Raw genomic sequence first — 7,852 nt, forward strand, 5'->3', positions numbered from 1 at the left:
CTGTCTAACATGTCAAGAACAACATATATGACGTGTATTCAATTCTAACAACATCATAATTTCAAAACATGTCAAAACGTAGTAAAACTTACGTCCAGTTGTAGTCTGCGTTGATAGGAACACAGTACCGAAGTCGGATTTAAAATCTAACAGACGGATTGAAATATAAAGGCGTAAGGATTTTCCCGAAGATTCTTTAGCTTCTTTATTTCCTCCTCAAACTAATCTGAAGGATCAACGTTTATATATATATATCACGTTGCATGTATTGAAACGTGTCACTTTTCTCGCATCCTGGTCGGCGCTCGGGCGGTAATAATGTACCGCTCGAGCGCGGCCCTCTCGGCTCGAGCACTACAGATTTGCTTCGTTGGCGCTCGGGCGGTCACAAACTACCGCCCGGGCGCCAAGTCTTTTGCCCGCAACGTACTTTCCAGGGACACTGGCGCTCTGGCGGTCGATCTTCACCGCTCGGGCGCCAGCAATTCTGTCCCAAGGTTGTCTAATTTAATTGTTTGGCCAATCTGGTCTCGTAATAGCCCGTCCATAATTATATCAATTCAAATTCTATAATCTTTGCTTAACATGATATAAAATCTAGGGCATTACATTTCTTCCCCCCTAAGAAACGATTTCGTCCTCGAAATCACAGGCATTTCATTCGTATCAACAAGGAGTATATATACAAAAATGTACAAGAAGTTTACATCATCTAAATAACTCTGGGAACTCTTGTCTCATATCTGATTCAGTCTCCCAAGTTGCTTCTTCTACACCATGATGAGTCCATTGCACTTTCACAAGTGGAATGGTCTTCGTTCTGAGCTGCTTTTCTTTGCGATCAATAATCTGAATCGGTTTTTCAACACAGCTCAGAGATTCATCAAGCTCGGCCTCGTCTGGTTGTATAGCATGTGAAGCATCAGGAAGGTACTTCCTTAATAATGATACATGAAAGACATCATGTATCCCAGATAATGAAGGCGGTAAAGCGAGTAGATAGGCACGATGTCCTACCTTTTCAAGAATCTCATAAGGCCCAATGTATCTTGGAGACAGTTTTCCTTTCTTGCCAAATCTGACAACTCCTCTGAAAGGTGAAATCTTTAAAAATACTCGGTCTCCAACCTCAAATACCAACGGTCTACGTCGAACATTGGCATATTTGGCCTGTCTGTCTTGCGCTGCCTTCATTTTCTTTCGAATTAGCTTCACTTTTTTTGTCATATCTCTGATCATATCAGGTCCAATCTCAGGCACTTCAGAGATATCATCCCAATATAGAGGGGATCTGCACTTCTTTCCGTACAACGCTTCAAATGGTGCCATCTCAATACTAGTCTGATAGCTGTTGTTGTACGAAAACTCACAAAGAGGCAATGCATCTTGCCAATTAGTGCTGAAATCTAGCACTACTGCTCTCAGCATATACTCCAGTGTCTGGATAGTCCGCTCTGACTGTCCGTCGGTCTGTGGATGATATGCGGTACTCAGATGTAACTTCGTACCGAGAGCCTGCTGCAAACTTTGCCAGAAGTGCGAAGTAAATCGAGGATCACGATCTGATACAATCGACTTCGGCACTCCATGCAATCTGACCACTTCTCTGACATAGATCTCTGCCATTTGGCCAAATCTGTATGTCATCTTGTACGGTATAAAACATGCGGATTTGGTCAATCTGTCAATTACGACCCAAATCGCATCACAACCTTCGGAGGAACGCGGCAACTGTGTCACAAAGTCCATGGAAATGTGATCTCATTTCCATTCAGGAATGGACAAACTCTGTAATAATCCTCCTGGTTTCTTTCTTTCTGCTTTCACCTGTTGGTAATTCAGACATTTGGAAACAAATTCCGCAATATCATTCTTCATTTGTTTCCACCAGAACTGTCTTTTCAAATCATTGTACATCTTTCTGCCACCAGGATGAATACTGAATCGACTGTTGTGCGCTTCTGACAATATCTGTCGTCTCAAATCTGAAACATTTGGCACAACCAAACGATTATTCACGTATAAAACGTTATCACGTACCTGATACTCTGATTGATGTCCTGCTCTAACCATCGATACTGATTTCTGTACATTCTGATCAACTTTCTGAGCTGCCTTAATTCTCATAATCAGCTCTGGTTCTACTTGCACCGTATAGAGTCTCAACGGTCTATAATCTGTTTCAAATTCTAGTCCAGACAAACAGCAGTCTTCTATCAAATTTGAAACACCAATCGTCGATAAGGATAAAGAACATACCTTTCGACTTAGTGCATCAGCTGCTGCATTAGACTTTCCTGGATAGTATTTGATTTCACAATCAAAATCTTTAAGCAAATCAAGCCATCTTTGTTGCCTCATATTCAATTCAGATTGCGAAAACAGATATTTCAAACTCTTATGATCAGAATATATCTCAAACTTCTCCCCGTAAAGATAATGTCGCCATATCTTTAATGCAAAGACAATGGCTGCCAATTCTAGATCATGAATTGGATAACTGGTCTCATGTGGTTTAAGCTGTCTTGAGGCATAAGCGATAACATGCCCTCGTTGCATCAGCACACATCCCAACTCTCTGTGAGAAGCGTCGCAATAAACCACAAAATTACCAGTACCGGAGGGAATAGTCAACACCGGTGCACTGGTCAGTCTCTTCTTTAACTCCAGAAAACTGGTCTCACATTCTTCAGACCAAACAAATGGAGCATTCTTTTGAGTCAGCTGAGTAATTGGTTTAGCTATACTCGAGAAATCTTTAATGAAACGACGGTAATATCCCGCTAAACCCATGAAACTGCGAATTTCAGGTACTGATGTCAGTCTTGGCCAAGAAATCACGGCTTCCACTTTACTGAGATCAACTGATATACCATCTCCAGATATAATATGACCCAGAAATACGACCTGTCTTAGCCAAAACTCACATTTCGACAGTTTAGCATATAATTTCTCAGCTCTTAAAATTCGCAACACAGTTCTTAGATGCTCAGAATGCTCACCCATATTCTTTGAATAAATCAAAATGTCATCAATGAAAATAATCACAAAATCATCGAGATATTTCTGGAAGATACGGTTCATCAATCCCATGAATACAGCTGGAGCATTCGTTAAACCCAACGGCATGACAATAAATTCATAGTGTCCATACCTGGTTCTGAATGCTGTCTTTGAGATATCAGAATCTCTGACTCTCAGCTGATGATATCCCGATCTCAAATCAATCTAGGAATATACTGAAGAACCCTGCAACTGATCGAATAAATCATCTATACGAGGCAAAGGATATTTATTCTTTATCGTTGCCTTGTTCAGTTGCCGATAGTCGATGCAGAGTCTCATCGAACCATCTTTCTTTCTTACGAATAATACTGGAGCACCCCAAGGAAAAACACTCGGTCTGATGTACCCCTTGGCCAGTAAATCTTCCAACTGATCCTTCAATTCTTTCAATTCAACTAGTGCCATTCTGTACGGAGCTCTAGAAATCGGTACTGTACCTGGTATCAGTTCAATGCTGAAGTCTATTTCTCTAACTGGAGGTAATCCCGGGATCTCATCTGGGAAGACGTCAGCGAACTCACGTACCACTGGCAGATCTGCCAATGCTGGACTTGACTTCAGTAAATCTACTGAATATACAAGGAACCCTTCTGCTCCTTTCTGTAACAATCGAGTCATAGATAATACGGATACTAAAGGAATTTTCGATCTAGAACCCTTACCGTAAAATTCCCACTCTTCAGCCATATCTGGTCTGAATCTCACTATCTTGTGGAAACAATCAACTATCGCTCTGTACTGGGTCAGCATATCAATACCGATAATACAGTCAAAGTCAGACAATCCAAGTACGATGCAATCTAATTCAATCTCATGCCCGTCATACTGTAGTACACAACGCTTCACAGAGTTTACAGATATCAAACCTATCCCCGAAGGCGAAGATACCGACACTACAGTAGCTAAAGACTCTACAGGCAATGCATGACTCAATGCAAATCGTTCAGAAATAAATGTGTGTGAAGCACCGGTATCAATTAATACGTAAGCAGGATAACCACATAAAGAACAGTTACCTGCCACAACGTCTCTGGTGCTTCCTGGGCCTGCTCCTCTGTCAAAGCGAAGACTCTGGCCTGCTGTCTAGGAGGCTGACCAACTGTCTGGCTTCCTCCTGGCCTCTGCTGTGACTGAGCTGGCGCTGGCTGAAATGTATGAACAGCAGCTGATCGTCTCTCAGTCTGTGCTGCTGATCCCGATGACTCGGCTCCCTGAGTTCTCTGTGAACCTCTCTGTGGACACACTTTAGCAAAGTGTCCCGGCTGTTTACAGAAATTGCAACTACCAGTCACTCCCTGGCATTGCTCAGTAGCATGTCTTCCTCCGCAAGTTTTGCAATAAACTCCAGTGTAACTCTGGCTCAGTCTGGAACCACCGGAGCTGGAAGAACTACTGCCAGATTTCTTGAATTGCTTTCCCCTTGCTTTCAAAAATTCTTTCTTTCCTCCACTACTGCTACTGCCGCTCTCAAATCTGGGAGGTGGTTGCTGTGGTCTCGGTGCTGGAGGCACAAATGAAGCCCCTTTCTGTCTCATCAGACCGGCTTCTGCTCCCTTGGCTCTGTTCAGGGCATCAGTAAAATTATCCAGTCGTCCTGTGTTCACCAATGTGAAAATTTCTGGGTTCAGGCCATTGATGAACTGGTCAGCAGTAGCTTCTTCGCTGTCAGCCACATGTGGAGCAAATTTCAGCAAGGAGTAGAACTTTGACAAGTACTCCTCTATGTTCATCTGTCCTTGCTTTAGATTGGCAAACTCCGCCCCCTTATCCTTCCGATACGATACTGGAAAGAATCGTTGATAAAATTCAGTTCTAAATATATTCCAGGTAATAATCGTACCTCTATGCTCCATGGCTCTCTTCCTCGTAATCCACCAGTCTTTGGCAACGTCGTGCAAATGGTGTCCAATTAATTTCACCCTCTTCTCATCTATATACTCCAAGGATTCGAACAACATCTCTATATCATCGAGCCAACTCTCACACTCCACAGCGTTCTCTGTGCCTTTCAAGGTTGGCGGATGAAATGATTGAAATCGTTTCAGTAACGTTTCCATTGGAGTCGGAGTGACATCCATTGGAGGATTTGATGTACTTCCCTGTTCTGGTACTCGTCTCGGAGGCATATCTAATAATCAAATAGATTAGCAACAAATACCACAATTCTGTTTCAATCCTCCTCTGATCATCTTACTGCTGATCTAGAATCAATACTGATCCAATCTCAATAAAACATATTACTATATCAAATCAGATAAACAAGTAACATGTAATAAAGCAGTAAGACATGCTAGCATTCAAAAGCAGGAAAGAAAACCTCAATCTACCCCGCTCACTAGCCTCTTCTATCTCAATCTAAAGGATCTATCGCTCTGATACCACCTGTTGTGGGGACCCGGACGCTAATCATGTTCTTAATCGTCATTGGGACTAATTAATCATTTATAGTAAACAGGGTCTAAATTTTTTTTTTTAAAATGCGGAAGGTAATAGAATCAAACTCCTATACATATCAGTATAAAAGTATAAATCTGATAAAATATACAATCATACATACTCAGGTTCAACAACTACTATCAAGTGTTTAAACCCTAGCTCCAATCCAAGTCCGGTATCACCACTCTAATCTTAATCTGTTTTCATCTCTGTGACCCTGTACCTGTCCCACCTGTTGTCATGCACACATACAAACAAGACAACAGCCGGATAACTCCGGTGAGATATAAATATCCCAGTATAAACAATGTATTAAATGCAATCATATAAAACATATATAAAAGCATAAACAAACATCAAAACATGTATCTAATCTGATTACATGAATTAATGACTCGTGATCTAATTTTATCTTATCTCAAATCTAGGGATCCCAATCTAATTTAGACTTTGGTATTCTGTATCGAGTGTCTGAGATAGACGTCGATCTACATCTAAGGCTCTTCGATACACCGTAAGTCTAGAGTTTTATCGGTTCTGAGAAAGACTCGGCTGTTCTGCCCTAGCTAGGCTGTCTTCCCTAGACTCGGACTCTGACTCTGTTCTAAGTCAATACATTAACATATCAATCTGATAATCTGCAAATATCAATGCAATAAAGTAAAGTATGTGATTTAGGGAAACTCAAGTCAGACCTAACTCGAGTTGTGCAATCCCGAATCAACATTTATTTATACCTTTCTTGTTGTCGATCTGATACAATCGAAGTCTCGATTCAAATTCTGTCACTGTTCAATCTGGCAATGACAATATCAATATATTCTGTATCAATAATCTAATCAAATCACAACATCTCTGTTTTATCAATTTCTGACAGTATAACAGTACCATCTTGCGATACTGATAATATTATATCAGTCTATATTAATTCCAATCATTTACAATCAATCACCATACAAATCTGATACCACTTCTCAGTCAATTTCATTCTGAAATTCATAACAATTCCATATTCAGTCCGTTTATTAATCTGACTTCGATTCTACGCTGTCTAACATGTCAAGAACAACATATATGACGTGTATTCAATTCTAACCACATCATAATTTCAAAACATGTCAAAACGTAGTAAAACTTACGTCCCTGCGTTGATAGGAACACAGTACCGAAGTCGGATTTAAAATCTAACGGACGGATTGAAATATAAAGGCGTAAGGATTTTCCCGGAGATTCTTTAGCTTCTTTATTTCCTCCTCAAACTAATCTGATATATATATATATATATATATATATATATATATATATATATATATATAATATATATATATATATATATATCACGTTGCATGTATTGAAACGTGTCACTTTTCTCGCATCCTGGTCGGCGCTCGGGCGGCAATAATGTACCGCTCGAGCGCGGCCCTCTCGGCTCGAGCACTACAGATTTGCTTCTTTGGCGCTCGGGCGTTCACAAACTACCGCCCGGGCGCCAAGTCTTCTGCCCGCAACGTACTTTCCAGGGACACTGGCGCTCGGGCGGTCGATCTTCACCGCTCGGGCGCCAGCAATTCTGTAACGAACCGTACTTAACTACTTGGAATTTGCGGAAAAATTAAAAATTTTATTCAAATAAAACGTTTGTACGGACGTCACCCAACATTCACATAAATATCGTTAAAATATTCCATCATCCAATAAACGTTTGCTAAAAGAATGCTGTCTCAAAACGTCTCACATAAAAAAAACAAAACATCAGAGTAGTTTAAAAGTTTGCATAAACATAAGCTCGCGGTCCTCGGGTTTAGCCTGCCACTCAGCCCAAGCCTACCCCTTGGTCGCCACCTCCTGTCTCCTGCGCATCGTACTCACCTGCATCGATCAAGTCTAGCGAGTCTAAAGACTCAACACGTATAAACTGGAAGTAACGAGTACTACATAATAAAAATCGCATGCTTCTTTAAAATAGGACATACATAACTTTAAATTGGACTTGCATAAACTTCAACTTGAAATAAGCTTGAACTTGAACATACATACTACGACGTGCCATGAACATAAACTTTTCTTAAACATGCTTTCATGCTTCAACATACTTAACTGCATAATTTTACGTGGAGGATGTTTCAAAGCAAGTGACCCTTAACATGATAAACGCCTGATCAGACTCACCACAGTACTGGGCTGACAGGGACGTATCCACTGTCGCATACATAAGATCCCTGTTCATGATTTAACAGGCCAGTTGATCCACGTTCATAATTTAACGCTTCACAACCACGATCTAACCCGTTCATAATTTAACGGGCGGATTGGTCCCCGTTCATGATTTAACGCTTTCCAATCCTTAACT

This window comes from Primulina eburnea, chromosome 5, assembly GCF_022965805.1.
Source record: "Primulina eburnea isolate SZY01 chromosome 5, ASM2296580v1, whole genome shotgun sequence".
In the NCBI taxonomy this organism is placed as follows: Eukaryota; Viridiplantae; Streptophyta; class Magnoliopsida; order Lamiales; family Gesneriaceae; genus Primulina; species Primulina eburnea.